Source organism: Bos taurus, chromosome 6 (assembly GCF_002263795.3).
Source record: "Bos taurus isolate L1 Dominette 01449 registration number 42190680 breed Hereford chromosome 6, ARS-UCD2.0, whole genome shotgun sequence".
NCBI lineage: Eukaryota > Metazoa > Chordata > Mammalia > Artiodactyla > Bovidae > Bos > Bos taurus.
The window spans coordinates 109,319,193-109,344,323 of record NC_037333.1 but is presented as its reverse complement, the minus strand read 5'-3'; the positions used below and the strand labels follow the sequence as shown (position 1 = coordinate 109,344,323).

The window sequence follows — 25,131 nt, the reverse complement described above, 5'->3', positions numbered from 1 at the left end:
CCAGAGAGCTATAACCATGATATGCTGCTGGCTCCAGCTCAGGAACATAAAAGGTAGTCAAGATGACCCTAGACAGCAGTAAAGAACCACAGCTCCATGCAGTGGATCACAGGTGCACTGATAATTTTGCTATAGTCTCAGTCTGCTGATTGGAAAATGAGTTAATCCCATAGTTCTTGACTAGTTGGTGTAGGGGGAAGAACTCAAAAGAAAATTTGATCTTACAGCAAATTAAAGCAAAGGACTTCAGCCAAGAATCTGAAGAACAAGAGAAATGCAACGTCCTTTGTCCTGGAAGCCTGTGAAGTGGATTGTCAACTAAAAAACATAGTCACAACCTGCAAGTAGAGAGTTGTTTTATTTGGTGGAAATGTTTAGGACGGTGAGCCATGGAGACAGCATCTCAGTAGCTGAGAAAGCTGCTCCAAGGAGGCTGGAGGGGAAGTCAGGCTGTGTACAAATTTGCAACAAAGGGAGCAGATAGCCTGAGCATCAAAGATCAGGTATCAAGTTAAGGAATTCAGCATTCTGTGTGTGGGAAGATGCAAGCCTCCGGGCTCACTGAGTCCATTCCTTGCATAGGCTCCTTAGCTATCTGGGGCCAATCCTGTTTCCTTGTTCCCCTTGCTTCTTGCATTTCCCCAGCTCCTCAGCATCACCGTGGGAGGTGGCAGCATCCACTGGATCACAGTTTGGAGAGCTGTCATTCACACTTGGAGGCCAGAAATCGCTGATGGCTGTGACCTTTCTTGTTTATTAATATGGCAGGAGATATTTTCATTTCACAGGGTCAAATCAGTCACAATTATCTAGCTGTGTGTCAGCCTTTCCTTCTCAATATGAGCACTTTGAGAACAGTAATCAGGATTTACTCTTTTATGGTAGATCCTGGTTCATAAGCAGCAGCATAACTGTGGTAAGTAGGGTGAGTATAATCTTCTTCGACTTCTTTCCAGCATCTGAAGAAGACTCAGCACAGTCTTATATGTTAAAAAAGAAAAATTAAAACTGAGCAGAAAGTCCTGAGCTTCCTCCCTTTCCAATGGAATCATCCTCCTTGTGAAATGTAGGTAACCGGAAAGCTTTTCTGTGCATCTCTCAAGTCAGTCTCCATAGGTGTTATATTATCTTTGGCTGTTGTTTTCAGTTACTCAGTCGCGTCCGACTCTTTGCAACCCCATGGACTGTAGCACGCCAGGCTTCCTTGTCTTTTACCATCTCCCAGAGCTTGCCCAAATTCATGTCCATTGAGTTGGTGATGCCATCCAACCATCTAGTTCTCTGTCATCATTGTTACTATCTTTACCTAGCTCACTAAGTCAATGGAAAAAAAAATACAAGAAAAACGATAGGAATAAAAAAGGTTACATTTGCATAGTGTCTTAGATTATCTCAACAGCTTTCATATGCAAATCTCACTTAAATCTACACATTTCATCAATTCAGAAAGGGTAAAACACTTGGTTCAGTCAAGTTACAATCGTCATTCAGTTGGAAATTAAACCTAAGCTGTCTGACTTCAACTCATTTTCCATCTTCTCGCTGCTGCTGTTGTAGTCATGCATTTCGGGAAACAAACTCACTCAGAAGGACAAGGCAGATAGTGGAGTGCAGTTTATTACACCGGTGGGCCCAACGCAGAGTCTCCTCTTAGCCAAGGACCCCGACCAGTTTTTGTGAAAATTTTATATACCCTAAGTGTACGCGTTCAAACCCACCTCCCCAAATTCTTTGAAACTAGTCTGAACAAAGGAAAAGAAAGATACAATTAAAGTTAACCTGTGATTCGTCTGCCTTAATCCTTAAACCCGTGATTCGTGATTCGTATGCCTTAAGCCTAGGTAGTTAACAGTGGACAATTATCAGAAGGCCTGTGGTCATACCCCAAAAAGCATACTAGTATTTATGATTTTATTCGGTTACAAAGATAATTAGGGTATTCTTTTAGGCGATAGAGAGTCTAGGTACAAGCCCTGGGGCTCTTCCATCCCAGGCTCTGGTTTTTCAGTTAGTATGTTGTTTCCATAGATACTGGGCATAGAGCTCAAAGTCCACAGTCTGGCCCAAGATGTTGTGTTTCCTCCTTCACTGCATCACAGCTGCATCCAGATGCAGGGTCACCGGTTCTGACAATAAAATACTCTAACTAAAAGCATGGTATTTCCATCATGTTGTTATCAGGAGGGGGCCGTAAGCACAGACTAAGAAAATGTCATTATTATTTGAAACTGCCTTTGGCCTATCTTTACCTTGTATTAAGTACAACTATTTAAATACAAATAAAATATTAAATACAACTATTAAACCATCAGAAAGCCCAGGGTGATTTTAAATAAAGATTTTCACTTTCCAATTGTACCATGATAGTTCATATTCCAGAATAAAATGACTTATTTGGAAGAAGGGGAGAACTGACTTCTTAAATCTGAGGCAAATATCCGATTGGTGTGCTTTATTGTGAGTCTAGCTGAACGTTTTCTTAGCAGGATCTCCTGTTACTAAAGTAAGCACATTTTCCACAATTTGTTCTTCAAAGCAATGGGGGAAAATAGGCCAGAACACACAGCAGGCTTAGAAAACAGCATAAATGTATTTTTGTTCAGTAACCAATTAAAAAGGGAAAATAATTTCCTTTTAAGCCAACAGAAAGTGGGAAAGGACAAATGTTTGCTCCAGCCAATTTCAGTCTAAATTATTTATTACCTGCTATAGATTGGGTTATGTTAATAATATTTTAGAAGCAGGATATTTCTGATACTGTCTCAAGAAATAATTTGCAAATATCAGTAAATTAACACATTAAGCACATCAGCCATTGTAAAGGGAGGGTCATAGGCTGTTATGGTTTTCTTAGATCCTGTATTTGGGGGGAAAATCTTAATACTTCTCAACATGCTGTCAAGAAAGTGGATTTGAAGCCCAAAATTCTGGCATCATCTTTTGCTAATCACTGAAACATTCTGAGTGTCCCTCAGCATTGTCAAGCAGGCCAGTATCTATTTCCACAGGGTTGCAGTGAGAACTAAGTGAGCTAATAGAAGTGAACTGTCCAGGTGTAACCACTAATCCACCGCAGAAATACCCACATATCTAGATACCCACGGGATAATTGATCTCTAGTTAAAATATACATTCATAAATATCATTTTCTTTATTTAAATATGATTGAGAAACAGATGTTTAATGTCTAACCACCTCATATTCTAGCTACTTCAACACTGAACTTGAAATGATTCAATAGTAATACATCATTCATTTACTCTTTCACTTTCATAGTGATTAAAGAAAGACTTAGTTTACTACCTACTGTGTATAAGGAATTTACTAGACTCTGAACTTATCCTAGTTCACAAGGCAGACAATAAATCTACCCACCCCACCCCCACCCGTAGTCTGCAACCTATAAGCTATTGTGTGGAGATGAGGGTGGAGGTGCTAAATGCTATTAGACAAGAAGGGCCTTGGCTTCGTAATACGAAAGTCATTTCTTTAATTCCACTATGGACAGAATACCACACAATTGCACTCATCTCACATGCTAGTTAAAGTAACGCTCAAAATTCTCCAAGCCAGGCTTCAGCAATACGTGAACCGTGAACTTCCAAATGTTCAAGCTGGTTTTAGAAAAGGCAGAGGAACCAGAGATCAAATTGCCAACATCTGCTGGATCATCGAAAAAGCAAGAGAGTTCCAGAAAAACATCTATTTCTGCTTTATTGACTATGCCAAAGCCTTTGACTGTGTGGATCACAATCAACTGTGGAAAATTCTGAAAGAGATGGGAATACCAGACCACCTGACCTGCCTCTTGAGAAACCTGTATACATCTCAGGAATCATCAGTTAGAACTGGACATGGAACAACAGACTGGTTCCAAATAGGAAAAGGAGTACATCAAGGCTGTATATTGTCACCCTGCTTATTTAACTTCTATGCAGAGTACATCATGAGAAACGCTGGGCTGGAAGAAGCACAAGCTGGAATCAAGATTACCAGGAGAAATATCAATAACCTCAGATATGCAGATGATACCACCCTTATGGCAGAAAGTGAAGAGGAACTAAAAAGCCTCTTGATGAAAGTGAAAGAGGAGAGTGAAAAAGTGGGCTTAAAGCTCAACATCCAGAAAACGAAGATCATGGCATCTGGTCCCATCACTTCATGGGAAATAGATGGGGAAACAGTGGAAACAGTGTCAGACTTTATATTTTTGGGCTCCAAAATCACTGCAGATGGTGACTGCAGCCATGAAATTAAAAGACTCTTACTCCTTGGAAGGAAAGTTATGACCAACCTAGATAGCATATTCAAAAGCAGAGACATTAATTTGCCAACAAAGGTCTGTCTAGTAGAATTGATGCTTTTGAACTGTGGTGTTGGAGAAGACTCTTGAGAGTCCCTTGGACTACAAGGAGATCCATCCAGTCCATTCTGAAGGAGATCAGCCCTGGGATTTCTTTGGAGGGAATGATGCTGAAGCTGAAACTCCAGTACTTTGGCCACCTCATGCAAAGAGTTGACTCATTGGAAAAGACTCTGATGCTGGGAGGGATTGGGGGCAGGAGGAGAAGGGGATGACAGAGGATGAGATGGCTGGATGGCATCACTGACTCGATGGGCATGAGTCTGAGTGAACTCTGGGAGTTGGTGATGGACAAGGAGGCCTGGCGTGCTGCGATTCATGGGGTCGCAAAAGGTCGGACACGACTGAGCAACTGAACTGAACTGACTGAATATCAACCAGAATGCAAGGGAATCCAAAGTAGAACACAAATAATATGAAATAAACTCAATTGCATTAAACAAATAGAAAAAGAAAAAAAAACCAAAAACCACTGAAGGGGCTTGGAAAGCAAAGAACCAGCCTAAAAAACTTTGGAAAACTAGAATTTGGATGAAATACTTAGTACAGTGAAAAATTATAAAAACTGTACACAAAAGCTGCAATGTAATTAGCAATTTTGTTTCTCCCAGCAATGCAAGTTAGCAGTTCTGAAAAATAGAGGTACAGTTAATATTTCAGAAAGAAAGTTGATTGTTGTGAGAAAAATAAAATGACAACCAGACTGTGCAAACAGGCTATCTCTGTCAATGAAATCCCAGCAGTATTGTTCAGAATGCCATTTCTCTGTTGATGGATATTCTTTCCCCATTAATCACATAGTAATTGCAAATAACACAGAAACACAAAAGTCTTTTAAAAGTCTCCAGTATACATTTATTTACACAGAACTGCTTTTTCTTCCCTAAAACTAAGGTTCTAAGATGATCTTTAATATCAATTTCTAAAATTAAATAGGAACACAAAGGCTATTCTTTCATTGAATTCTTCAAGCTGGAGATCTTGGTTATTCTTAGAGTGTAGGAACAAAGACTTTAGGGAATAAAATAATGTCTGCTAGCAGCTTGAAAACTCCAGCTTTCCTTTAGAAATAATGAGACTATTACCATTATAGGATAAAAATCCAATATAAAAGTGTCATTTAAAGATACCAATTATTAATGTGTAAAGAAAATCCATTTTATAAAAAACTAATATGAGTTCAGAATTTTCTGAACAAGGTATTTTGCTTTCAGGTTCCATTTGTAAATATGTGCATTCAACAAAGACCCACTAAGCACCTGCTTTGGACTGACGCCACTCTCATTCTGGTTCTGAGCACATATATCAGTGAGTTTAAAATGTAAGAAATTCTTATAGATCCAGCCCCAGGAATGTAGAAAATAAACATACATTTCTTCTATATTGAAGGAGAGGTTATGGTGCATGTGAAGAGTCTTCACTCTACTTTATTCTGCACATGGAGAGAAAGGGTACTTAAACTGGCTAACAACCCAAGCGCTTCAAAATTAGCACTTTGTCATAACCATGACCCTTCTCTATGGCAAGTACTTGCTCTGTTTTATAGACCTGGAAACTATGGTTCAGAACCTCAAGTGACTAAACAGAATTAGATAGAAGTAGAGCTAAAGACAGTTAAAGAGTGATGAGAGGTTTCTAGCTTGAGCAGTAGGTCCCTCACTCTCATGATATTCATGAAAAAATAAATAAAAGAGAATGAATGGACATAAGGATTTCCATTATACAGCTATTCAATGTCCATCTATAGGTCAGTTTCACACTGTACTTTAGAAAGTAAATGGTTGTCCCTGAAGTTCTAGGAAGAGAATTTCTATTGGAGGCATTAAGCATAAGAAATGAGAAAAGATAAGATTGTTGCATCCATCTGATGAAGTGGCAAGGCGAAAGACAGCCTGGGGACAGTCTCTATCTTATTCCTAATTCCTACCTCTGTGGCCTTGGGCAAAGAGCTAATATCTTAGCCATCAAAGTCTCATCTGTAAAATAAAAATAATGAAACTGGTTTTGCAGTACTGTTGGATGTGAGAGAGGAAGAAGGAAAAACACGCTGAATGCAAATCATCTGGGGTACAGTTAGCATTTGGTTACGAGTACCTCCCTTCATGGGTCCTGACTCAAGGTCAAAGCAGGACCAGCAGAAACACTGACTTGGTTGTTGGGCTGCCTGACCTAGAACAAGTCCCCAGGGGAGAGGACTATGAATGGAAGAAGCTGAGGTAATAGGATCTGGATGGGCAGAGTCTACAAGGCAGCATTTTTGAACAAAGCCACAGATGTTATGATTGAATTCTGGAATCGTCCTCTGCAGGTCTTCAAAGTCAAGCTGACTCTAATCCAGTGAGCTTTCACCCAGAAACAGCAGATGGTCTTTATGCTTTTTTAGGACCCTTCTAGCCCTCAGGCTCTGTGATGGAATCATCTTGAACATAACCAGCCTTTAATTTTCTTTTTCCAGCGTTTTCTTTTGTAAAGTTGGAGAGTACAACTGATTGCTTACCTTCCACTGCCTCTCAGTGGGACTTATTTATAGAATAAGCACATGACAGCCAGAAATACCTTCAGATCAGGAGGGACACCGACCATCTGTTCTTCGGATAACGTGCTTCGAGTGATTTCTCCGGGATTCTGGTACTTAACAAAATGTTGCCACAGCATCATCCAATCTGTGTATTTATAGGAAGGAGAATGTGTGTACGTTACATATTTGGACTTGTTTCTTTCAGCGGGAGAAATATAGCCTCTGCCATATGTTTGCTGCACACATAATTACCTTCCCACTCCGTACATCCAATTTTAAATATTTCACTATTCATGTAGCAGCAGGTTAGAATCTTCCCCTTGAGTCCAGATACACTTACACTCATCATCCTGGAGAAGAAGCCCTTTGTGAGATGGTCATTAATCAGATAATTACTAACTTTCAAGCTGATTCTCTAAATAAACATTCCCCATCTCGAGATACCTCCTGGAGCTAGAAGAGAAGGCCATGGTTCCCATGTTGTTTCTAAGGCATGTGCCTTCTCACGCCCCCTGGCTCCCCGCAATCCCTACAGCTCCTCTTATGTAAATAAAGAAGTTGTTGATAGTAATAAAAATCATAACGGTGTTGACTGAGCTTGGTCCTTATGCCATGCTGTGCTACACACAGTATATGCATTATCTGGTTTTACTTGTCACTACAGCTTTCTGGAGTGGCACTCTTAATACTCCCACCTTGTTGTTCAGTCACCAAGTCATGCCTGACTCTTTACAACACCATGAACTGCAGCATTCCAGGCTTCCCTGTTCTTCACTATCTCCCAGAGTTTGCTCAGACTCATGTCCATTGAGTCAGTGATGCCATCCAACCATCTCATCTTCTGTCAACCCTTTCTCCTCTTACCTTCAATCTTTCCCAGTATCAGGATCTTTTCCAATGAGTTGGTTCTTTGTATCAGGTGGCCATACAGATGAGAAAGCTGAGGGTTAGAGGGAGTAAATAGCTCTTTTAAAAGTCCCTTGACTTCAAGAGAGAGTGGGTTCAGGCAGAAGCCTCCTGTCCCCAATGTGACTTCAGGTCCTGCCAGGACCTGGGGGTGAAAATACACCTCTTAGAGCAGTTATCTCAGCTCTGCCTCAGGCCCCCCGCCAACCTCCTCCCCATCTGGAACCACTCATCCTCCAAATGAAAGAAATAGAAAAAAGAACAGGGGTGGTTTCAAGCCTAGATCTGCCTGTCTAAAGGGGATTTCTTTTTGTTGAATACTTTCAACATTCATTGATTCAACCAATATTTAATAAAAGTCTTCCAAGCGCCAAATATTTCTTTAGACTATGGGGATACTGTATTCTATAGAGAAGACAGAGCCCCCTTTCTCATGGGACTGATAATTCTGAAAGAAGAGACTGACAATAAACAAAGAAAACAGCAGGAAATCATAAAGTCTGCCATAGAAGCGATACTGAACAATACTCAGAGACAGCCCTGAGGTCACTTCAATTTTAGGTTTGATGGAGTGAACTAAGACCAGAATGAGAAGGTCAAGCAAATGAAATTCCTGAGGAAGAACCTTTCAGACAGAGGGGGGAAAGTCATCCTCTTAAAGATTCAGATGGAAGCATAGTAGAACCAGAACTCCTGTGTGGGAAGGAGTTCAGCACGGAAAGGAAGTTCAGAGGCAAGTAGGGACATGTCATGAATATACTTGTGGATCTGGGTAGGGAGACTGGAATTTAGTAAGGTGTTAATAAATGATGTGGAGGATTTTTATCATCTGATGTAGAGGATTTTTATCATCTGATTTACATTTTCAGAATTTGGAATGGATTTAAGATGGGGTAGAGTTGATGAGAACAGAAGCAGGAAGAACCATTAAGATACCAACACAGTGTTACTGAGTCCAAGCTTGTACTGCTCACCACGACAGCCCAATAGATTGAGAGATGAGTTGTTGGCGCAAGAAATGATTTTACTTGGGAAGTCGGAAGACCAAGAAGATGGTGGACTACTGCCCCAAAGAAGCATCTTACCTGAGTTAAAATTCAAGCTTATTTTATAGAAAAGGGGAGGGAGTGTGGCTGCTTGCTGCAGACTTCTTGATGCTGGAATCCTTTGTTCTTGCAGCTGCCCATGGAGGTCAGAACATGATGTTCCTATAAACTTTCAACAAATATTATCTTATGTTTGTCTCTATAGGAACAGAAAAGTGTTATACATTTAAAGGTCAGAGCCTTGAGAATGAGCTATCTTGTATATTTCAGGTTATAGGTAACGTTCTTTCATAGAAGGTGCAGAGACAGCCGGACCAAGCACAGGCAACAAAGTGTAAAGATAAATCTAAAGGAATAGCTTCAGTATGGAGTCAGGTTTGTTCTTCTTTGTTACAACAGAAACACTAGGTCAGTGGAAGGAGCAACAATTTTGCCTGAGTGGGGACTGCCCAGGCAGGGGGATAGAGCACGATTCTCTTTTAAATTCTATCTAGAAAGAGAAACAAGCTCTCATCAGGCAGAGAAAGGAGGAAGGATGTTTCAGTTAGAGGAAACAGAGATTGCAAATGTACAGGATGTGTTAGGGAAACCGTGAATGTTTATCTCCAGACAATGGTTTGATCACAAATGTTGGAAACAGACCAGAAGCAAGTTCATCCTTATCTCAGATAGAGCCCCTCACCATGCAAATGAGCAAAACCAGAATCTGCATTGCCACAAGACTCTCAGGTGAATTGCAGGAACGTCTGAGTCTGAGAAATTCTGGTTTAGATAAACATGCTATTGTTCACAATACATCAGGCCTGAGAAAGCCAGAGAGGATGTAGAACTGGGGCAGAAAACCTTGGAGTGATAGCAGCTGGGGCCTGGGGTGGGCAGTGCTTGTCAAGTGCACAGGTGGGCACCGCATCTTCTGACTCCTACTCCCAGCTGTGCTTCTGGCAGAGACGTGTTCTCAGGGCCCTTCCTTGCCTATGTCTACCTGTGAGGGTGTTACTTTAAATGGACACAAACACAAATTGGAAGGAATAAATAAATGAATTTTCTGAAAGTAAAGCACAAAAACATCCCTTGATTGTCATCAGAAGAACTCGTGCACTGAAAAAAAAAAGGAGAGATTTATTGTTATTTTTTAAGAGAGAAACTGTCTAAATCACTTGATGGCTGTAAGAAACGTCCATTAGTTACCTACCTGAATGGAGTTTTGGTCATTCTTTTGTGCATTTGAGGAATCTTCTATTCTATGATGTTATATTACTGCTATACAAACAGAAGTTCCTTTTTCTTATACTATGTTTTTCATGATTCTTATCATCTTTTAACACACTATATTCTTTGTTTAGTACAGTATTGTTTGCATCTGAATATTTACCGTGTAAACTTGGACCACGGTGGACTACAGTTTGTGGTGCTGGGAATAAAGTTAATAAAAAATAACCTAAAATGTTAAATTACACTCCATGTATGTGAAATGTGTCTTTGATGCTCATGCAACTTCTTTATTCCAATGCTGGATGGCATGTCACTCTGTCTTAAATCTCTGCAAGAAAAAAATCAATTAGCGTTGTAGAGCTGGTAATTCTACACTAGATTCTGCAACAAGGGGAATGACAGAGAAAGAGCAATTTAGGCTGATAGCTACATCAACTGCTGTACAGTTGATTAAAAATTTAACAGTTTTTCTGATGAATGTCCTAGCTCAGATTTAGAAAACACTGACGGATTTAATTTTCCACTGACTAAATAATCATTTTATAAACCATGTATAATTCATGTAATGGCAATGTTATGGGCTTGTTAAAAATGACTGCTACTAAACAGTTAATACTCTGTAGCCAACACAGATTTACAATGGATTATTATCAGAATTAGTCGGCACCCAATACCTAGAATGGGCTTTTGCATTCTGAATCTTTAAAATGAAGTGAATTTAACCTATTAGCCTAGGTAACACCCACTCCACCCTTTAGTCACAATCCCAAAATATATGTTTGGGAAAAAATAAAATTTATTTGGTTCTAAGGCTGCTTATCGACTGAGCGACTTCACTTTCACTTTTCACTTTCATGCATTGGAGAAGGAAATGGCAACCCACTCCAGTGTTCCTGCCTGGAGAATCCCAGGGACGGGGGAGCCTGGTGGGCTGCCGTTTATGGGGTCGCACAGAGTCGGACATGACTGAAGTGACTTAGCAGCAGCAGCAGCAAGGCTGCTTATCAGTCAAATAACATTGAACAAGATATTCAGCTTTCCTAAGTTCAGTTTTCTTACCAGGAAAGTGGTAATAGCGGTGCTTACTTAACAGGTTTTGTGGGGAGAAAGTTAAGTGATTTTTTGTTCTTTTCTTTTTTTTAGCTACTCTAAGTATATATATATATATATATATATATATATATATATATTTTTTTTTTTTTTTTTTTACAGAAACAGAGACAAAAACTTGAAACTTCATATGGAACCACAAAAGACCCTAAGTAGTCAAAGGAATTTTGGACAAGAACAAAGTGGAAGAAATCATGGTTTGAAAAGTATAACAAGGCTACAGTAATCCAAACAGTATGGTAATAGCACAAACTGAACACATACAACAATAGCACAGAATGGAGAGCCCAGAAATAAACCCACACATCTGTAGTCAACTGATATTTAACAAGGGTCTCAAGGATATACACTGCATTAAACACAATATGTGATTTACTTTATAAAATATATAAATCAGTACATCTGTCATACTTGAAGGGAGCTACTTTTTTATCCTAAAGTTTAAGACTTCTCTTTCTTATCCAGAGAATGATATGGGCTCTGGTTTAATTGGATCCATAAAATGCATACAACTAGGCAATTAAACTTTGTGCTGAGAAATCAGTTACATTAGAGTCCCCTCTTCTTCTTCCACACACTAGGATACAAAGAAAAAGGTACTTGATCAACTCGTGGCATGTGAGATAATACAACTGAACTACTCAAATAGAGTTTTCATCTATCCAGTCATCATTTTGGTATCATGCCACTATATAATTTGCTTCTTTGACTTTTCCTTTTCTTGCTTTCTTTTTGTTTGCTTACTTCAGTTTTTCATCCTTCATTCCCTCCTTTCCTTCTTTCTTTCTTTTTTTTTGATCCAGGTACCAAGCCAGGGTTTGGGATATAAAGTTGACGAACATATGAACTTCAAGGTGCTCTCAGTCAGGTTGAGGAAATATACACTTCAAACACTCACAATTCTATAAAATTAGTGCTACAAGAACACAGAGGAGAAAGTGAACCTTTTTCTTTTACCTTCAAGGGAAGTCTTCCCAGAAGTGACCTTCAGCTGGGCCTTCCAAAATGAATAAGGGTTCTACACCCTTATGTATAAGAATGGATAATGGTATCTTGTACAAAGAGTCATGCACAAGGGAAATGAATGTGTCATGCTGCTGAATGCAAGATGTTAATACTTACTGAAACTTTTCTCACTGTCATTGTTGTTCAGTTGCTAAGTTGTGTCTGACTCTTTGTGACCCCATGGACTGAAGCACACCAGGCTTCCCCTGGACTTCACCATCTCCCAGAGTGCTCTTGAACTCATGTCCACTGAGTTGGTGACGCTATCTAACCATCTCAACCTCTATTGCCCTTATTCTTCTTTTGCCTTCAATCTTTCTCATCATCAGGGTCTTTACCAGTGAATCAGCTCTTCGCATCAGATGGCCAAAATATTGGAGCTTCAGCTCTAGCGTCAGTCATTCTAATGAATAGTCAAAATTGGTTTCCTTTAGGACTGACTGGTTTGATCTCCTTGCAGTCCAAGGGACTCTAAAGCATCTTCTTCAGCACCTCAATTTGAAAGCATCAGTTCTTTGGTGCTCAGGCTTCTTTATGGTCCATCTCTCACATCCATACACGACTACTGGAAAAACCATAGCTTTGACTGCACAGACCTTTGTCAGCAAAGTGATGTCACTGTTTGTCCTAGCTTCCCTTCCAAGGAGCAAGCATCTTTCAGCTTCATGGCTGCAGTCAGGGTCCACAGTGATTTTGGATCCCAAGAAAATAAAATCTGTCACTTCTTCCATTTTTTCCCATCTATTTGCCATGAAGTGATGGAACTGGATGCCATGATCTTCATTTTGTGAATGTTGAGTTTCAAGCCAGCTTTTTCACTTTCTTCTTTCACCCTCATCAAGGGCTGTTTAGTTCCTCTTTACTTTCTACCATTAGAGTGATATTATCTGCATATCTGAGGTTGTTGATATTTCTTCTGACAATTTTGATTCTAACTTGTGATTCATCCAGCTCAGCATTTCGCATGATGTACTCCACATATAAGTTAAATAAACAGGATGACAATATAAAGCCTTGTCATAGTCCTTTCCCAATTTTCAACCAGTCAGTTGTTCTATGTCTGGTTCTAAATGTTGCTTCTTGATAGTCCCTCTGACTGCAAGGAGATCCAACCAATCAATCCTAAAGGAAATCAGTCCTGAATATTCATTGGAAAGACTGATGGTGAAGCCAAATCTCCAATACTTTGGTAACCTGATGTGAAGAACTGACTTATTTGAAAAAACCCTGATGCTGGGAAAGATTGAAGGCAGGAGGAGAAGGAGACAACAGAGGATGAGATGGCTGGATGGCATCACCAATGTGATGAACATGAGTTTGAGCAAGCTTTGGGAGCTGGTGATGGACAGGGAGGCCTGTTGTGCTGCAGTCCGTGGAGTTGCAAAGAGTTGGACATGACTGAGGGATTGAACTGACTGACTGACCTGGAAAAAGGTTTCTCAGGAGAAAGGCAAGCTAATCTCTTTCCCATTTCTTTAAGAATTTTTCATAGTTTGTTGCGATCTATACAGTCAAAGATGAACAAAAGGAAAAAGTGAAGTGAAGTCGCTCAGTTGTGTCTGACTCTTTGTGACCCCATGGACTGTAGCCTACCAGGCTGTTCTGTCCATGGATTCTCCAGGCAAGAATACTGGAGTGGGTTGCCATTTCCTTCTCCAGGGAATCTTCTCAACCCAGAGATTGAACCTGCATCTCCTGCATTGCAGGCAGATGCTTTACCCCCCTAGCCACCAGGGAAGCCCAACTCAGACTTATCCCTTCCCTGGAGTTCATGGTTGAGATAGATAGAAAATCATACCTGCACATGTAGGACAGAATAAAAAATGCAGTTCCAGAGATGTGCATGAGTTGCCATGGAAACATGGAGACACTGAGTGACTAACTCTGCTTGGAGAAGGGAGAGAAAATTATGCAGAGAGACTGACCCTTGAACTATGACTTTATCCAGAAGGGTAAGAAGTAGGAGGTGGTGCTCATGGCAGTTAAAGCATCTTGTAGCATCTAATTTGGAGTTGGAGCAGCCCATGACTTCATAAGGAATTGTTCAAAAACGGTTAAGAATACCAAATAGTGACAGCAGAGCATTAAACCGAGGTCAAGGCCTTCTGAGTGTGGAGTCCTTTTCTGATTGAACATGCAGTACACCCACAAAATTGCCCTGCCTGGGGAGGAATGTATATGAAATCTTTCAATACTGCTTTCACCTCCTCAGAGTTCTTCAAATCCACCCTAAGGTCATTGGAAATGACTCCAGGGTTGTTACTTTTTTGCATAATGAAACTCTGATATTGGAAAACTTTCAACTAAGCAACTCTTTTTTGCTACAAAGCCAGGCTAGGTAAGCCCCATTGAAACTCACTGCAGCAAACAAAGAAGAAACACAAAAGGAAGTGAGAGCAACCGCAGAGAATTTTTAAAAAGCCAAGACGGTAAGAACCCAACCAGAGTAACTCCTGTCATGCAGAGCAATTGTCTAAGATCAGGGGAGATAAATGACTTCTCCAGTCCCACATTCACTCACGATAATTGAAAATCACTTCAGCCTTTCCTGAAACCGTTGCATTCCCCCCCAAAACATGGCTTGAAGTAGAATGCAAGATAAACAGAAACACCATGGAAACATTGTCTAGGGATTAGAAGCATAAAACCTTTTATGTTTCATAAATAAAGGCCATAAAAACAAAATATCTATATTTAACTGTTCTTATTGATGGTAATGAGATATTTTCAGAAGAGAAAAAACTTATATAGCATATGTGCACTGCCTTGCTTAGATCAGGTTAGACTACAATGTAATGACTAACCAACTTCAAGTTTTATGGTTAAACAAATCTTCTTATTTGTTTGTGTTTTTCTTATTGCTGTGCAGAATTTCTGCTTCATAGCATTGTATATGGACTGAGCAGTCATCAAAGATTGAGAGAAGTCAGGTCATGTTTTAAAGACCTAAAGTGCATCAATGAAAATAATTTGGCCAGGCAAAAGGATCTTTAGAAGGGATTTCAGTCTTCTCACTCTATTGCCTGGGAGATGTGCTCATGAGCTAAGCCACAGGACATCTGCCCAGGGCTCAGTTTCTCCTTGGTCCTCTGCAGTTCTCTATTTCCATATCCCAGGTTCTTCTCAGCCTATCTACCAATGGGATCTACCCACACACCCTCAGACCTTCTCCAATTCCCATGCAAGCTCTTGGGAACAAGATGGCATCCTGAGTTCTCCGTTCAATAGTGCTCAAAATAGGAAGCAAGAGTTACAAGGTGGGAGCTATGCTATTATAGCAATAATAGATAATGGTCATCATTTACCAAACAGTCACATGTGTCTACTACAGGGTTTATTTAGCATTTCACATGAATTACACATTTTTTATTTCATTTACGCCTCACAGCAACACATAAGGTCAGTACTATCATTAGGTCATGTTTAAATAAGGAAACTGAGGCTCAGAAAGCCCTTTCCCACAGTCACTCCCCTGGTTTGTGTCTGAACCAGGATGAAAATCCAACCTGTTAAACTATAAAGCTTGTATTATCAGCCTCTGGGTCAGTGGTATTGAAATGATCAGTTTGGGCTCCTGTTAAAGCCGGTGATCTTTAAACTTAAAAAAATTATTCATCTATGCATTTAAGTGACATTTTTCCTAGAACATTAAACATGAATGGATTAAAATACGAATTATTGCTCCACATACCCCCTAAGATCATCTTGCAGACCACCTGAGTTCATTTGACAAATATTTATTAGGTCTTTGCTGGTGTGCCAGGCATGGTACATAGCAGGGCTTTCAGAAAGGCAATACCTTTGGAGAAAGAGGTGACTTTTGAAGAACAGAAGACTCTGCCGAAGTCCTACAAGAAGCCCAAGAAGAGAGTCAGTCTGGAAGAGTACAACTGGGTCAGGGGCAGACAGGTTTATGGAGACTGAGTAAATGCTATCCCAGTTTGTTTTATGAGTCGTTGGGGACTTTCAGGACAGTGCATCAGAAATCAATAGCAGAGAACTTCCCAGTGATTAAGAATCCACCTTACAATGCAGGGAATGTGGCTTCAATCCCTATTCTGGGAACCAGGACCCATGTGCTGCAGGGCAGCTGAGCTCATGCACCACAACTACCGAGCCTGTGCTCTAGAGCCCTTGAGATGCAACCACTGAAGCCTGCATGCCCTAGAGCCAGTGCTCTGCAGCAAGAGAAGACGCAGGAACAAGAAGGCCATGCACTGCCACTAGGAAGTAGCCTCCAACTCTTGACAACTAGAGAAAACCCACATGCAGCAACAAAGTCCCGGGGCAGCGAAAAAATGCATACATACATAATGAAAAGAAAGTGAAAATTAAACAAGAAACCAACAGTAGGACTCACTGTTAGAGTAAGTAGTCCCCAGATGGGAGAAGGTAGGGTCCTGTGCTCAGCTCACTGACACAGGAATCTGAACTCTCCCTCAAGGGCCCCTGCTGGTAGCTGGTTGGATAGCAGGGACCAGGATGAAACTCAGTTTTTTGTTGTTTTCTTTCTGAAGAATATCCAAAGGAAATAAGTGTGTAAAGGTTTAGGTTCCTCACCACTTAGGGAGAGGAAAAATGAAACTCATTCTCCAACCCACAACAACCAGGAAACAGAGATAAACATTAGCGACTACACAAGTGAGTTCCACTAGAATAGAAGTTCTCTGAGGGCAGGACTTTCTATCTACTGTATCTTGATCTTGGAACAGACCACTGCATCAAAGGATAGACACTCAATACCTATTTGTTGAATTAATGGATAAATTATTGTATAACTGATACTTTACTTAGTTTAGGACGGGAAGATGGAAAGGTAAACCAGGAATATGGGTAGGAAATTCATTAACATACGTCAAGTCTTAACATCATACTAAAAAGTCCAGATTTTTCCTGTAGACTCTGGAGTGTATACACTTTATCCTAAAATTGTGACATCCAATCTGATTTTCTGCTGGTGCAAATTACTGTACTTTCCCAATATGCCTCATCCATCAAAGTCCTCTCCCACTAAAATAACTGAAATTTGTTGGGGGTTTGATAGTCCAAATAAATCACATATATTATATAATTATTTTAACATTTAAATTAAGACTTTAGTAAAAGTTTAAAAGTCTTAGTTTAAATATTATACAGCAGACCATGAATTAGGTGCTATATCATCTCAATTTTACAGAAAAAAATTTAGAATTTTTTTTTACAAAATGTTTAACTCAGTTGGTAAAGAATCTGCCTGCAATGCAGGAGACTCTGGTTCAATTCCTGGGTCAAGAAGTTTCACTGGAGAAGGGATAGGCTACCCACTCCAGTATCCTTGGGCTTCCCCTGGTGGCTCAGCTGGTAAAGAATCTGCCAGCAATGTGGGAGACCAGGGTTCGATTCCTGGGTTGAGAAGATCCCCTGGAGAAGGGAAAGGCCACCCAGTCCAGTATTCTGGCCTGGAGAATTCCATGGACTGTATAGTCCATGGGGTCACACATATCCAAGAGTAGGATATACCTGAGTGACTTTCACTTTCACTTCCAAATATATTGCTAGTAAATGGTAGACACAAAAAGTTCAAACCCAGGCAGTCTGTACTCTTAATCACTGTGTTTTACCACCTTTTCAATGGTAGGGAAGACAAGCCCATAGCAAAATTGCAAGGCTGTCATCACTTACTTTCAGGAACTCATCCTGTCTTCTTGCTTGCCTTTCATTAATTTCTGCCCTTTTCATCCTTTATCACACTCAGGGCATTGTCTAGAAGCAACCTCACCAATCTACTCTTATTTAGAAACTGAAAGATATTTCTTTTATCAAAGCATGCATTTCTCTGGGTCGTGATTCTCCAGGTTTACTGCCAGGCATCAGTTGGTGAGTCGGAAGAAAATGGATGTTTTTTAAATTAAAAAGTTCTATCCCCTCGTCCTCCTCCTGTCCTGAGCACTACATCACCAGGATAGAAACAACATGGGTGGGCTAAATGAGGACTGCAGTCAGACCCAGTGCCTGAGCGGAGTTCATGTCCACCAGATCCCACGATGATCACTTCTTGCGCTCCGCCATGCTGTGTCTCACTCAGACTTGCTACTCAGTTCTGGCCTGGCTCATCCTGTGACTTAGGGATGATCCTAGAGGTCTGTTAATCAGAAAGGAGAGGTCTGGCTCTCCTTTCTGGCTCTGATCTCTGCTTGTGGCACCTGTTAGGTTGAACAATTTTGCTTGAGTCTCTCCAGGAGCTGATACATGGAGGCCACACTTCTTGATTCTCTTTATGAGTCAATCAGTTTTCCAAGATTATGACTAATTAGGCCAGAACATGCCTAATGCCTTCTCCCTCATGCAGGTTCCACAAGTTTGTCTACTAAGGGACACCTTTTAGAAAGGTTACCAATTTGTCACTTCATTATCTGGATAACCAGAAGCAGCAATGAGTCAAGCAAAAGGTCACTGAGATTGAAATCAAAAGAACTAAATTTGAATCTCCATTTTATTACATCAAGTCCCCTAGATGAAGTCATCTCATCAATGTTAATGATAATAAAGGCTGATTCATTAATATTTTAAGCCTTCAGTAAGATAGTATGAAAATGTGTGTAAAGTACTACAAGTTACAAAAATGTCAGATGTGTTTTCATTAGTTTCTGCTTCATTCTGTGTTGATGACATTTTCCAGACACTGTCTGAACTACAAGAACAGATGGATTCAAATAAACACACATTTCTTGGTCACCCAGTTCCATGTATTTGGTGTTGGGCACGAAGGCAAGTGTACAGACCTGGGGCATACAGTTTTTTCAACATGGCAGAGATGGCAAATAACCTGAATTAAGACTTGGAATATATCAAACTATACCTAAAGGCTGGTGAAGATTCTTTTGTCATTTGGAGAAGCAATTTAGGCATGAATCTCTCCAAATAAAAAACATTTAAATCTGTGTGTGTTAGTCACTCCGCTGTGCCTGACTATGTGTGACCCATGGACTATAGCCTGCCAGCTTCTGTGTCCATGGAATTCTTGAGGCAAAAATATTGGAGTGAGTAGTCATTCATTTCTCCAGGGGATATTCCCAACCCAGAGACTGAACCTAGGTCTCCTGCATTGCAGGCATATTCTTTACCGTCTGAGTCACTAGGGAAGCCCTTCAATCTGTATAAAGCACTTTTAAAGAAAAATGCTTTCCTCTTTGCTAACAAGATCTAGTTTATAGGAAGCCCTCTAGAGGTTAGCTAACATTATTGCCTGCATTTACTGGAAGGAGTGCTTAGATCTTACTTTAGCTGATACCTAATATCCAGATGTGGACTGCTGAATCTCAGACAGTGTAGTGGTCAACATCAATTTTTAAAAAATTGTTAAAATTGTGAATTTTTAAAGTTAATTTATGAAATTTTCATTTATATTTTCAGAAAAAAATTGAAGTAGAATTAAAAGTACAGCTCTTATGACCTCAAGCACTTTTATCCGTAACTTGCAGTTGTTTTTGTTCTTTCCTTTACTCTTTATTTTATCCTTTAATTTCTTAGAAATATACTTCCATAGATTTTGAAGTCTATGAGACAACGCTATATGTTAGATATTTGTTTATGTACTTTATTTACTCATATATAGATTTTCTTTCACCTTGCATGAAAAATCTTAATTACTTAGAGTTTAAAAATAATGGGGATTTTATGGGTCTTTTTAACACACTATACATTGCAGTGCTCCTATTCAGGCTTATTTTGCAATAGGCAAAAATTTGCATAAAGAAGAAGCTTTTTTGTTTGTTTTTATTGTTTTAGTCTCCTCCTCTACACTTATGTATTGGTCATATAAACCTTCAGGCAGTTGATGCTTGGTGGTCTTTCAATGGTATTTATCTTGTGCTCTTAAATATCTTTTCAAAAATACATGTATCAATCAAACTTAAATTTATTCTGTTTGAGGTCAAATGCTGCATATATGGTAGGAAGCCAATGAGCATCTGCCGACTGAGTTGACATAATTCTAGTTTCCTAACCACTTTCCTCATGGTAAATGTGAGAAAAGAGCACAGGGTTTTGGTGATTCTCATATCCATGAGATGGACTCCCAGTGATGACCAAAGGTCTCTTCTCATCCCAAAGGTCTTGAAACTATTTAATTATAATAGCTACATTAAGGCAGGGCAGTTCAGTTCAGTTACTCAGTCGTGTCTGACTCTTTGCTACCCCATGGATAGCAGCACGCGAGGCCTCCCTGTCTGGCACCAACTCCCAGAGTTTACTCAAACTCATGTCCATTGAGTCAGTGATGCCATCCAGCCATCTCATCCTCTGTTGTCCCCTTCTCCTCCCATCTTCAATCTTTCCCAGCATCAGGGTCTTTTTCAATGAGTCAGTTCTTCACATCAGGTGGCTGAAGTATTGGAGTTTCAACTTCAGCATCAGTCCTTCCAATGAATATTCAGGACTGATTTCCTTTAGGATAGATTGTATTAGTTGTATCTCCTTTCAGTCCAAGGGACTCTCAAGAGTCTTCTCCAACACCACAGTTCATAAGCTTCAATTCTTCGGCGCTCAGCTTCCTTCACAGTCCAACTCTCACATCCATACATGACCACAGGAAAAACCATAGCCTTGACTAGATGGACCTTTGTTGACAAAGTAATGTCTCTGCTTTTGAATATGCTATCTAGGTTGGTCATAACTTTCCTTCCAAGGAGTAAGCGCCTTTTAATTTCATGGCTGCAGTCACTATCTGCAGTGATTTTGGAGCTCCAAAATATAAAGTCTGACACTGTTTCCACCGTTTCCCCATCTATTCCCCATGCAGTGATGGGACCATATGCCATGATCTTAGTTTTCTGAATGTTCAGCTTTAAGCCAACTTTTTCATTCTCCACTTTCACTTTCATCAAGAGGCTTTTTAGTTCCTCTTCACTTTCTGCCATAGGGTGGTGTCATCTGCATATTTCAGGTTATTGATTTTCTCCCGGCAATCTTGATTCCAGCTTGTCTTTCTTCCAGCACAGCGTTTCTCATGATGTACTCTGCATAGAAGTTAAGTAAGCAGCATGACAGTATACAGCCTTGACGTATTCCTTTTCCTATTTGGAACCAGTCTGTTTTTCCATTTCCACTACTAACTGTTGCTTCCTGACCTGCATACAGATTTCTCAAGAGGCAGGTCAGGTAGTCTGGTATTTCCATCTCTTTCATAATTTTCCACAGTTTATTGTGATCCACACAGTCAAAGGCTTTGGCATAGTCAATAAAGCAGAAATAAATGTTTTTCTAGAACTCTCTTGCTGGAAGAAACACAAGCTGGAATCAAGATTGCCGGGAGAAATATAAATAACCTCACATATGCAGATGACATCACCCTTATGGCAGAAAGTGAAGAGGAACTCAAAAGCCTCTTGATGAAAGTGAAAGTGGAGAGTGAAAAAGTTGGCTTAAAGCTCAACATTCAGAAAACGAAGATCATGGCATCCGGTCCCTTCACTTCATGGGAAATAGATGGGGAAACAGTGGAAACAGTGTCAGACTTTATTTTTCTGGACTCCAAAATCACTGCAGATGGTGACTGCAGCCATGAAATTAAAAGACGCTTACTCCTTGGAAGGAAAGTTATGACCAACCTAGATAGCATATTCAAAAGCAGACATTACTTTGCCAACAAGGGTTCGTCTAGTCAAGGCTATGGTTTTTCCTGTGGTCATGTATGGATGTGAGAGTTGGACTGTGAAGGAAGCTGAGCGCCGAAGAATTGATGCTTTTGAACTGTGGTGTTGTAAAAGACTCTTGAAAGTCCCTTGGACTACAAGGAGATCCAACCAGTCCATTCTGAAGGCGATCAGCCCTGGGATTTCTTTGGAAGGAATGATGCTAAAGCTGAAACTCCAGTACTTTGGCCACCTCATGCGAAGAGTTGACTCATTGGAAAAGACTCTGATGCTGGGAGGGATTGGGGACAGGAGGAGAAGGGGACGACAGAGGATGAGATGGCTGGATGGCATCACTGACTTCATGGACGTGAGTCTTAGTGAACTCTGGGAGTTGGTGATGGACAGGGAGGCCTGGAGTGCTGGGATTCATGGGGTCGCAAAGAGTTGGACAGGACTGAGTGACTGATCTGATCTGATCTTGCTTTTTCCATGATCCAGTGAATGTTGGCAATTTGATCTCTGGTTCCTCTGCCTTTTCTAAAACCAGCTTGAACATCTGGAAGTTCACAGTTCACGTATTGCTGAAGCCTGGCTTGGAGAATTTTGAGCATTACTTTACTAGCGTGTGAGATGAGTGCAATTGTGCAGTATTTTGAGCATTCTTTGGCATTTCCTTTCTTTGGGATTGGAATGAAAACTGACCTTTTCCAGGATTTTCCACTGCTGAGTTTTCCAAATTTGCTGTCATATTGAGTGCAGCACTTTCACAGCATCATCTTTCAGCATTTGAAATAGCTCAACTGGAATTCCATCACCTTCACTAGCTTTGTTCATAGTGATGCTTTCTAAGGCCCACTTGACTTCACATTCAAGGATGTCTGGGAAGAAAGCAAAGAGATTGAAACACTAGGACAGAAATCTAGGGGCAAGATTGGAATAGAGTCAGATAGGGTAGAGTTGGGGAGGATTTAGAGGCTAGTTACTGATATTTATATTAAAGGCGTAATCAGATCAGAACTTAGTTTTGTCTTTTTTTTTTATCTTTTCTGGAAGATTTTCTGTTTCCTTCCTTGTTCTTTGTTTTCTTTCTTTATATACCTGTTAGAGAAAATATATAAAGGTATATACCCATCTCTCTGTAAACCTGAGTTTTCATATGAAGGGACTTGCACTAGACAAAATGTTGATTTCTCTTTTGACTCCCTCTGCTCCCAGGAGACAAGGAGTGATTCATCTGAATGGTGAACATGTGAGAAGAAATTGAGAAGGCTCTGCTCAGGCCTTTCCACCTAGGGCAACTGCTAGGTTGATAAGCCTGTTATAAAGAAGCAAGGCTATTTGGCCAAAAACCTAAGGTCATATCCTTCCCCAGAGTGTCTCCTGAATGTTACTCTCAATAGTTCTAAACTCAGGATGGGAAAGGGAGTACTGTTTATGGTCACCTGAAATCCCAACAATTTCCTCCCTTGTCCTTTTAAGCTGGATTTCAAAATTATCTTACAGAACAGTAACATTAAATGCTAGTAAATAGGGAAACAGAAAAGCAGAATAAAGTCAGATTTTTTTTTCTATTTGTTCATTCAACATATGTTTGTGAGAATCCACAGTGCCAGGCTCTGTTCTAGATGTGGGTGTATAACAATGAACAAGGTAGCCAGGATTTCTGTTTCATCATCCCTATAGAGCATGCATGCAAACTTTATGTCACACAGTCTTAACATTTCTCTCCAGAGGTAGGGGGCAAAGTGTGTCTTGATCTTATTAAAAGAAGAGGCAAAGTCATCTTCGATGACAAGATGAATAGGAGTTTACTAGCCCAAAAGATTGTCTGGGATTGATGCACACTTTGCTGTTGCTGTTTAGCCATTAAGTCATGTCCAACTATCTTGTGAGCCCATGGACTATAGCCCACCAGGCTTCTTTGTCTATGGGATTTCCCAGGAAATATTGGAGTGGAATATTTTCTTCTCCAGCAGATCTTCCCAATCCATAGACTGAACCCATCTCTTGCATTACAGGAAGATCATTTACCACTGAGCCACCAGAGAATCCCATAATACACACTACTATATTTAAAACATAACCAACAAGCGCCTACTACAGCAAGGAAACTTTGCTCAATATTCTATGATAACTTATATAGGAAAAGAATTTGAAAAAAAAAAAGATACACGTATTTGTATAACTGAATCACTTTCTTATACACCTGGGAGATACTACTGTTTACTACAAGGTTATCATTGAAACTCACCTTTATTAGGATAGCTAACTTTTGACTCCAATGATTCATCCAACAATAGGTATCTACCCCAGACCAGGTCAATCAGAGCCTTGACTCAATATTATTAGTTTTTTGATACAGGAAATACAGGTAACCTTTTAAAATAGATGAAACTCAAGAATTGTCAGCAGCCACAGTTCTGGATCAGCAGTGAAGAGGGAAAAGTTACTGAGAGACAAGAATCCAGCCATATTCCAGCTTGCCCAATACTATGTTCCTGGCTTGACAGTTGAATAACTCTGTGAAGCATGTCTGCATTCTTCCAATAAGATGCTGTTTCAAAACAGTTTGACCGCACTCACAGAGGAGTGGAGCACTGTTTGTTTTCAAGCCCTGTGCTCTTTAGTTTCACATGTTGTTTTCTACACGACACCTGTCCCATGCACCTCCCCCATTAAAAAAAAAAAGTCTTTCATATGTACAAAAGTCTGTGACAATTTTGACACAACACACTTCAAAGCCCTAAAATAAATATAGAACCCACCTTACAGCATGTTTTCAGTATTTATCGGAATGTTCTTGCTTCTCTTTTCTTCCTTTTCCAGTCTTGTCTTATGTTAATTGAGAAAGGAATTTTCATCTCTTCATCCCTCAGTCATCCACCCTGGACTCGCTTAAAAAGGCACTAACTGATGTGAGGCTGTTATTTAACTTTTCGGAATACATCAGAGGCTTAGAATTTCATCTCCCTGGGTCTAATTTCAGACTGTCCTTAGTGTTGGTTCTGAATGATTGCTCCTTACCCTCAACAATCTTTAGCATTTATTGTACTAATAAATATATCTTGTTTGTGTAATTTAAACCTCACTGGGGGGCAGAGATTAAATAAGATCATTGGCTTCCACAAGTCAGAAGGCAAGGAAGAAAGATGTTTAGATTTGATAAGGTGTTATAGCTCACCCTGTCGGCACCATTGTTAAAATGATGTTCCTGATAAAAGAATGAAGCAGTCTGTGAACCTCAAGTTTTTCTCCCACTTAGGGATGTCACATTTCCAAGGTAACACTTAGCTGTATCTCACAGTGACTCCCCAAGATTCTGATCACCGCCTCTGAATGGTTTCCATTTTGAACTTT

At 40.1% G+C, this 25,131-nt stretch overlaps 1 long non-coding RNA gene across 2 annotated transcripts; it reads right to left on the bottom strand.

Annotated features, from left to right (window-relative positions):
- Window positions 1-356: 356 nt before the first annotated feature.
- Window positions 357-11,065, bottom strand: LOC112447125 (uncharacterized). Of its 2 annotated transcripts, XR_009494961.1 has the most exons (5): window positions 8,873-11,065; window positions 7,746-7,821; window positions 7,134-7,231; window positions 6,920-7,026; window positions 357-1,314 (listed from the first exon to the last, which is right to left on the bottom strand). It is a non-coding gene; the product is annotated as an uncharacterized lncRNA (long non-coding RNA). The 2 variants fall into 2 exon arrangements; XR_009494962.1 differs by lacking the exon at window positions 7,134-7,231 and having other exon boundaries at window positions 8,873-11,053.
- Window positions 11,066-25,131: the final 14,066 nt, after the last annotated feature.